Below are 10,059 nucleotides of genomic sequence, written 5' to 3'. Positions count from 1 at the left end.
GTATTTCTGGGAGAGTCAGCAGCCTGAGCAAAGGTAGGGAGGAATGAAACAGCCTAGTGAGTCCGTGGAACTGCAAAGGCTTTGATAGGTCAGGAGTGTGGGATAGGAGATTGGGGTACAAAAGAGGTAGGATCAGAAAAGTAGGCAGGGTAGAGCCTTGAATGCCATACTGAGGAGCTTAGACTTTTTTCCTACAAGGTGACAGGGAATCTCTAAAGTTTTTAAAGAAGAGGGACAACATGACGGGTTTACATATTAGAAAGACACTTTGAAGGTGTAAGACCCAGGCGTTGGACCTCTAGGAAACTGAGGCAGGAAGAACAGCTGGGAGATAAGATCATCTGGATAAGAGATGCAAAAGGATTCCATTAAGGCAATAGCTGTAAGGATGGAAAGAAGGGGATGGATTAAAGGCAGTGAGGACACGGGGACAAGCTGTGCTGTAAGACTTGGCTACTCAAAGTGATTCAGAGGACCCGTAGCATCAGCATCACTTGGAAGAAAAGCAGGTTCTCGGTCCCCACCCCAGACCTACTGGATCAGAATCCGCAGCTTAACAAGATCCGCCAGGTCATTCATTCATTCATAAGCACATTAAAGCTTGAGAAATACTGCTCTTGGTACCTGAGATTTAGTGGTGAAGACACAAGACAGCTGAGGTCTGCACCATCATGGAGTTCACACTTTTGCATGGGAGGCAGATCTGAAACAAGAATTCCACGGTCAGCATTGGATGATGATGGTGATAAGTGCTAGAAAGGGGACATATCAGGAACTTGGACATGCCCAGGACTGGGGGCTCAGGGGAGGTTTCCCTGCGTAGGTTACAGTGAAAAGCCAGGGTGAACCAGGAGAAGCAAGTGGAACACATGTGTATACGTATGAGGGGGTGGGGTGGAGTCTCCCATCAGAGACCAGGCTGGAAGGGCCACTGGGGCCTTGGAGGAATGAAAAGTGCTGGAGCAGAGTGTGAGGATAGAGGAAGGTACTGTGAGGTGGGGCTGGAGGTCAGGTGGGAGATGGGGTCAACTCGTCAATCATGCAGAGGATTCTGATTTTTACTGCAAGAAGAAACTAGGAGGAGAAAGCCCAGAGCGGTATCAGGAAGGTGGTACATAGGGGGAGAGCTGATAGTCTTTCCTGATGGTTCTGACCAAAGTCCATTCGTTTGTGGAGTCTACTACTTTGGGCTCTTTAGTTTTGACTCCATTTAAGAAAGTTTTACTGAGCTCACACTCTGTATTAGGTCCTATGCAAGGCAAGGGAGGGGTATTCAATATTTAAGATGTGATTCCTGCCCTCAAGGATACCATAGTTTAGTAATGACGTTTTGCTTTGTTAAAGAAGCTTACAGTCAGACCAAGAAGAACTTCCAGTTGATCATTCCCTAAGTCTTCCCACATAGGCTGCTTCTGAGCCAGTTTTCCCTCTTTCTGTTCTTATGTATATTTTTATACAAAATTTCACATTTTTTCTTGGTTTCAGGCCATCCTCCCAACCTGCGATATCTTTTTGAATCTTGCTTTGGTCATCAATTTTCTAGCTCTCTCTCCCAACTTTATGCCATATGCCCATCTGATGAATATGTCCTCTTTTTAAGAAAACTTAAGACCCTACATTAAAAATTGGTGACAGGTGTCAGAGGGACCTTAAACCTCTTAGCAGGGTAGTAACAGAGTTTCCCTTCTGGGTGATTATTGACTGATTCATCAGTACATCTTGGGCACCTTATAGTATTTTTTGCTGGGAAGAAGCTCTCTATCATGTAGCTAAAGTGCACTATTTATGGGAACCTACGGCACCTGTGAATACCTGTGTCACAGTATTTGTAACATTGTATTTTAATTTTGTTACCTCTCTGACCATCATTACGGGGCTGCTGTTTTGCTCGTCACCATATTCCCAACAGCAAGCACCACAGTGTATTGCATATGGTGGGCACTCAATACACACTTTATTCAGTGACTTAGCCTGCATAATTTTTTATGAATTTGCAGAAACAGCCAGGCTATTTGATACACTTCAAGGATTGAAATATAGAGTTTAGCCCTCCAGACCTTTCCCAGGTCTGTGGCCAGTATAGCTCTACACGGGTCTGTAACAAGGCCTCACATTCATTCCCCAGAGTCGGTGCCACAGTATCATACCCTTTGCTTTCTGGAACATTTCCTGATATTTCATAAAAAGTTTTTAGTGTCTTCAGTTTATCCTAGAGATTCTGCAAGTGATGCAGTGAAATCTGGAGAAAAGAGATGTGTAACCCCTTCTGCACATAACTAATCCCCCAATTTCATGGGCAAGGTATGTCAGCCCCATACTGAGAGTCAGATAGGTAACAAAATTAAAATGCGATGTCACACATACTGTGATGTGGGTTTTCACAAGTGCTATGGATTCTTATAAAGAGTACACTTATCTCTAGCTACAAGATAGGAAAACTCTTTCTAGGAAAAAAATACTGTATGGTGCCCAACATATTGGATGGATTTTGCCAACAGAACTTTGGTTAACAGGTATACCAAATATAATAACAGCCATGGTTTAATTTGGCAAAGGTTATTAATAACAACAATCAGGGACTTCCCTGGCGGTCCAGTGGATAAGTCTCTGCGCTTCCAAGGCAGGGGGCACGATGGGTTCCATCCCTGGTTGGGGAACTAGGATCCCACGTGCTGTGAGGCCAAAAAAAAATAAAAATAAAAAATAAAAAAATTCTTCTTTTTGATGTTAATCATCTAGACAAATTTATAGCTTTTCATATTATCCCTGCATGCTTCATATTTTATTTTATTTATTTTTTGGCCTCATTGCACAGCTTGCGGGATCTTAGTTCCCCAACCAAGGATTGAACCCAGGGCCTGGCAACGAGAGTGCCAAGTCCTAACCATTGGACCACCAGGGAATTCCCACACTTGTGTTTTTTTAACCGTGGGATACTATAGATAACTCATTTTTGAAATTTGCTTTCATTAATACCTTGCTACCTTGATTCTTTCTTATTGTACATGAAATTCTGTCAGTTTGACAAAAGTACTTGGCAACCTGTTGGTGGGAATGTAAATTGGTAAAGCCACTGTGGTTAACAGTATGGAGGTTTCTCAAAAAAACTACAAATAGAACTACCATATGACCTAGCATTTCACCTCCTGGGTATATACCCCCTACAAACAACGAAAACACTAATTCGAAAAGTTACATGCACCCCAATGTCCCTAGCAGCAGTATTTATAATTGCCAAGATGTGAAAGCAACCTAGTGTCTTATCAACAGATGAATGGATAAAGAAGATGTGGTACACACACACACACACACACACACACACACACACACACACACACACCACGAGTATTACTCAGCCATGAAAAAGAATGAAATTTTGCCATTTGCAGCAACATGGATAGACTTAGAGGGCATTATGCTAAGTGAAATAAATCAGAGAAAGACAAATACTGTCTGATATCACTTATACATGGAATCTAAAAATTACAACAAACTAGTGAATATAACAAAAAAGAAGCAGACTCACAGATACAGAGAACAAACCAGTGGTTACCGGTCGGGAGAGGGGGGTATTGAATACAAACTACTGCGTGTAAGATAGGCTACAAGGATATATTGTACTACAGGGGAATATAGCCAATATTTTTTAATAACTGTAAATGGAGTATCACCTTTAAAAATGGTATAAAAAATTTTTAAAAAATTCGTGGTAACATTTCTTGGGACTTTTCTACGCCCCACATCCCAGTTCTGTAATATGGATTTCATAGGCATTATCTTATTTAATCCTCATTTATAAGAGGTATGTATATGACTATTCTTGACTTATTAGAAAAATGACATAAATGGGGGAGATTAAATTGCCTACACATTTATATTGGTTTCTGTCCCTACTCCCAGGCTCCTAGTGTGTTGCAGACCTGAGGTTTGAATAAGGCCTGATTCCAGCACCCAGACTCTTAAGCCAGCACACACAATTCTGCAAAGGGCCCAGAGACTTAGAATGCTGTGCTAGAAGTGCCCTTTGAGACTGTCTAGCTTAGGACATGATGTACACTTATGAACCTGATTCTCTCTATCACTTTCTAGACAAAATGACCCTCCCAATGGAGAGTGACAGGCTGAGCAGGGGGATGGGTGGAATGGGAGAAGGGGGGTGACTCTAACTCCTGGGATCCCAGGAGAGGACTTTCATGTCCAAAGCTCTGGAATCGGATGGATATTATACAAAATTCTAAGCCTACATTAATGTATTACTTCAACAAGAAAATATTTGTTGAATAATTAAGTGAGGTTGGAATCTCATTTTAGCTTTGACTGTCATCAACTAGCTATGTGGCCAAGGATTTTTTCCCAAACATTTACTGTCTTAACTGTGCATTTTTAAAGACATACATTTCAGGCAAAAGGATAGCAGGAGCGAAGGTGCGCTGTGTTCACAGAACAGAGAGGGGAGATCTGGGTGTCAGAACTGTCTAGGTTCACTCTGGATTGTCCATGAGACCGATTCTATTTTTCAATATGAAAAATTATTTGTTGCCTTAAGATAACCCAGAAAGATAAAAATTAATAAGTTTATACTTTCACAGGCAGTGAAAACATGAACATCTGAGCGGTGTGAAACAAAGCCAGTTTCAGAGAGAGCATTTTGCTGAAATCGAGAGTGACGTGTGAGCATCAGTCACACAGCAAGCGAGAGACAGGAGGATGGAGGGGGACACATGGTCCCACAATGTCCCCAGAGGGAAAAAGGTAACTCTTGGGAAAATGATAGAAGCATGTAAAGTCCATGAAATCAGCTATGTCAATTGTGAAACGTAAGTCCTAGTGCTACGTGTTTGGGGGCTGCAGCCACAGAGATTGAGAGAGAAAATAAAAACTTACACTTTGGTGTCTGAGTCATCTGTGCCCCTCACTCCCACGTTCCCTCCTCCAACATTTTTGTCTCTTCAGCCTTTGTTGAAGGATTCTGTCTCACTGAAAAATAAGGATGGGGGAGGGAGAATTGTTTTCACCTGAGCAAACCAGGGGTTCCATGTTTTTTTTGCTCTGCTTATGTAAAAGGAACTTAGGGAAGCTGAACTATTTCAAATGGGTATGAAAAGTTCAAGAGAGAAAGGGTTTGGAGCAATGACTGCGATGAAAGAGAAATCTGTGCCAGGCAAGATGAAAGCCAAGCAAAGAGCAGTTAATCATCCCAGCTGGAGATCGACAAGAGAAATCCAGTGTCTCCTCAGAGATGAGGAAGAGCCCCACTTGCCAGGGCAAAAATGTCTCTGACATCTAAGCACCTGAGCTGGGTACTAAGCCTGCTATTTCTGCTCTGTCAAAGTCATTCTATTAAAAGTTAAAATAAGCCTGCAACTAGAGACTCTTACCCCTTATAGAAGCATTATGTAATGTATGCAAATGTGCATCTAAATTATTAGGCTTCTACTTTTTTCCCCCCTCAAAGCTGCACTTAATAAGTAAAAGCTTGTGAAAGCCTAGAAATTTCTAAAATAAATGTGTATCTAAGAACCTCTCTAAAGAAAACCTCTTGAGATCTAGCAAGAGGTTTGGAAGAAAAGGCCCTGTATGGAGAGGGGGGATTGGTGGGTCCTGGCACTGGTTTAGCTCTTTACTCTCCACTGGCTCTTGCAAACCACTTAATTTCCCAGGACCAGAAGATGCTATGTCCGAGTGGGAAGAACTCAGAAATGAAGGTCAGAAAGCCTGAGTTTGAGTCCCCACCTTGTCATTTATGAGCTATGTGGCTGGCAAAGAATTTAATATTTGGAGGCTTGTTTCCTTATCTACAAAATCGGGGAGGTAATAGTACCTCACTCATGGGATTGCTGTGAGGGACAAATAGATGATGCACATAAAAAGGGCTTTGCAATCTGTAAAAGGCAATAGACAAGTGAGTCCTCACTTCTCCTGGTTTTCTGTGCCTCACAGAATACTGGGAGAATAAATGAAAGCTAGAAAGGGTTTATTATAGAAAGTCCAAAGCACTACTTCACAATCATTATGGCAAGTAAGGACATACTTCAAATCTGTTGATAAAGGGAAACGTAAACTAGTCAGAAAGCCAGCCTCAACTGGGAGATATTTAAAACACCTTCCATCTACACTCAAAGGAAAGTGGTGCTCTAGAGGGTGCTGGGGGTTGGGTGGCCTGGAGGAGACACTGCCACACAAAACGGGTTGCTAGATTATGGGGGAGGGGGAAGCACGCTCTCATTTAAGAGGTGTAAGGTAACTGAAACGATCACACAAAAAGAAGACCTTCTAATTCCATTTGAGCTGTAATCTGATTTCACTGCTGGGTACACCGTCCCCTTCAGGACAATCTGAATGAAGTCAGTGTCGAGGATGGTGCGGCAGAAGTTTTCCACCCAGCAACAGGATGACGTCAGCGGCCAGGAGAACCGCCAATCAGCAGGCAGAATGAATCAGAGCGTGCTGGGATTCTGCTCAACGGTCTCCTAGCAAAGCAAGCTCAGCTCTGAAGTGCAGAGGCTCTTTGCACTTCCTCTGCACTTGAAGCTGAGACTCAATGGCTCCTCAGCTGAAAGGGTACCAATGGGCGTGCAAGCAGTTAAGATTATTCGCGTCCAAACAGCCAGTCCTATGGGTAATAAGAGTCATAGCTATGCTCTCCGGCGAGTACTTTTTGGCAATTAAAAATGCAGCATTAATAAATATTTTAAAGGCTTGTTTTATATGTCATGCCTTATAATTGTTTGAAACCTGTTTCGTTTCATGCATTATGTGTTGCTGGGCAGCTCTGGGCCCATGAGCTACATATGAAGTTCAATACTGTACCTTACAGAGTTTGAACTTGCTTCTGATTTTTCAAGTCTCCTCCCTGAGGAGACGGGCAGACTGGAAGTCAACAGCTGTTTCATTTCTGGGTCAAAAGCTCCAGTTGTCTAATTGCACTAAAATGTGTTTTGTGTATGCTTTAAAAATAAGTGGGAAGGTTATGAGGTGACTTGCAGAAGTCGGCTCACGCTGGTGAGGGTAGAGCTTTGTGGTACTGCTGAGAACATGCGGTTATCTTCTGGCATTTTATTAGTTTTTCTGACCTTAGTATACAGTGACAGCAGACTCGGAAAAGGGCGCAAAAGGTTAAACCTACTCACGCAGCATCCCAGTCTCTTTCTTACACTTCCCAGGCCGGCTCCTCACCTACCCAGCCTGCACTGCGGGAGGACAATTGCACTAACTCGGCACTAAGGCCAGAGGCATCTCTCCTGCAAGTGGTGGAAACATCTTTCCAAAAGCAAAATATATGTAACAAAGAGGGAGTGCTTTTCCACCTTGTCTCCTTCAGTGCCATAGGTCTCAGGAAGCACCGCGGACTAGGATTTTATAAGCCCAGACCTGCCGTAACCTCTCTCTCCTTCGACAGCTTGGTTCTTGGACGACTGCCTCTTTTTTTCCTCATTACTGAAATGAAGACAGAGTTGAGAAAAGCTAGCTAATTAGGGCTAATTAGGGGCAAGCCATTTTGAAATATTGAGAAGACTGACTCTGGGAATTTATTTTAGAGAAAAGCAGACCTAACATGTTCAAAGGGTGGTTCTGCTGGAGGAAAGCATATGGGTTCTGGAGATCAGATTCACCCAAGTTTGAATCCCAGTTCCACTACTTACCGGCTCTGCCCCTTGTGGTCAAATCTCCATTCCACAGGTGCAGACTGGGGCAATGCTTAGCTTCAAGGATGGCTGTGAAGATATAGAGGAACAATCTCTCACTGAGCACAGGCAGGAGCGTTGTAGCTACTCAATAATTCATAGACCCACCGCCCCTTTTACACTGGAAATAAACAACTTGTTGGCAAATAGAAATCCCAGAGAGACCCGCATTCACAAATACCGAAGGATTTGTAATTAGCATGAAAAAGGATTGCTTCCAAGCCTTGAAAGCGGGTCGTCCCTTACAGGCTCTTAGGCGTACTTGGGAAGCCTTGTTTACACTCTAGCATTAATTTGCTCAGCAAATCCTTACTGCTAGGACGAAATTAAATTTCAGCTCAGGCTCTGTTTGAATGACCCCAAACTCCAAATGAAGGTGGCTTTATTGTGATCTAAGTTTCACTTTTCTGGAAGCCTTGAGATGAATGCGGTGGGCTTTCTAATACTTCTCTAAAGCCCTGGCACTCTTGACAAGAAAGATGGAACTGTCAAGTGTCTGAACCCATCCTGTTCATCCCCTTCTTCATCTAAACATCCCTGAAGGGGACATGCGTCTTGTGCCCAGAGTTTAGAAAAGCGTTCTGCGACTGGGACAGGGACAGACTGGGAGGCTTAGAGGATGTGAAAGCCCCAGGGCAGGTTAGAGGTCAGAGCAGCTGTGGTGCCCGGAGGAGAAGACAGGAGGAAGTCGGGGTGGGGGGGTGTACTTCCTGGGCGAGACCGAATTAGCTATTTTAGACTCCTTGGTTCCTCTTTAGTCAGCAGTCAAGAAGATTACAGGAACGGTAACATTCTATTATTTCAACAGGGCCTTTCTCTTGAAATATGCATTTGCTGTCTAAGATATAATGTCTTAGATTCTCTGTTCACTCAAGGCTTATTGCACCAGAGAGAAGGTATTGAGAAGCTACCTTCATCCCACTTTACAGAGAGATAAACTGATAGCTTGTGGGCAAAGCTCAGGGATTTGTGAAAGATCAGCCCATATTAGGACAGCAGAATGGAGATACTGAGTAGGGATACAATGAAACAGAAATCTGAGCTCTCCTGACCTACCTCCGTTATTACAATCATTTCAAATCCAAGCAGAGGAGTTAGAAATGGGTAAACTTGCACCTGCACTTTAACCAAGAGTCCAGACCTGCCTGTTTTTGATTGATTGGACCTCTGTATATAGGCCCTAGCAGATCCTTTCCTGTATTTAGGCAAGGTGAAGCCAATTTATTCCTAGAGAGTGCCATTTTGTGTCAGGACAGCTTGATATGGTGCTATAGGTTGAATTGTGTCCTCCTTCCAAAATATGTTGAAGTCCTAACGCCCAGTACGTCAGAATGCAACCTTATTTGGGCATAGGTTCATTACAGATGTAATTAGTTAAATTAAGTGAAGTCATACTGGAGTAGAGCTGGTCCCTTATCAGATATAACTGGTGTCCTTCCAAGATAATGATGGTGTGAAGATAGACATGTACAGGGAGGATGCAGTTCGAAGACAGAGGATTGGAGGGCTTCATCCACAAGCCGAGAAACACTAAAGATTGCCAGGAAGCACATTCTCCTACAGATTTCAGAGGGAGCACGGCCAGTCCTGCTGACACCTTGATTTCAGTCAGACTTTAGCCTCCAGAAAAGTGAGGTGATAAATTTGTCGTTTTAAGGCACCTGGTTAGAGGTACAGCAGTCCTAAGAAACTAATACGTATGGCATTAACCAAAATTACTGATGTCACTTCGGACTGGATAAAGCTGGCATCTGTATGCTTGGGCAAATTATTGACCTTCCTGGAAGAATGTTTTCTGATCTGTGAAACAGAGATGGAGTAAGTGATTCAAAAGGACTCTAACATCCTTTGAGAATAGGCAGTTATTTCCCAATATGTGATAGTTTTCCTTCCTCTGATCTAGTTCTTGAATCCCTCCCCATCTCTCTCTCTCTGCACTTGCCCATGTCTTAGGTCAGGGCCCCGTCATTTCTTGCTTGGAAAATTGGAAAATGGTTCTCCCCAACCTATACATAACACAAGTGCCTGAGGGGTGTTTGTAGACATGGATCCAGTAACATCATTCCTCTGCACACACCTTCTACAACCTGATGTTGCCTACAGAATACTGTGGAAACTCCTTAGCTTGGCATGAGGCTCTTCACATCGAGACCAAACCTCTCCCTTCAGGCTGCCTCCCACCAACTCCCGCCAAGTTCCCCTCACCCTGCGTTTCATGTATTCTAGCCAACCTACCATACTGTCTCCCAAACAAGCCATGGACTTCCCTTCCCTAAAGTCCTGCACCCATCTACTCCCAGGAGACTTCTCACCTACCGATTGATTCCCCACAGCACCATGAGCAATTTGAGGGCAGGAACTGTACCTTATTCAC

This window comes from Neophocaena asiaeorientalis, unplaced genomic scaffold (assembly GCF_003031525.2).
Source record: "Neophocaena asiaeorientalis asiaeorientalis breed wild unplaced genomic scaffold, Neophocaena_asiaeorientalis_V1.1 scaffold143, whole genome shotgun sequence".
In the NCBI taxonomy this organism is placed as follows: Eukaryota; Metazoa; Chordata; class Mammalia; order Artiodactyla; family Phocoenidae; genus Neophocaena; species Neophocaena asiaeorientalis.
The sequence above is the reverse complement of the archived record's forward strand: the minus strand, read 5'-3'. Positions refer to the sequence as shown.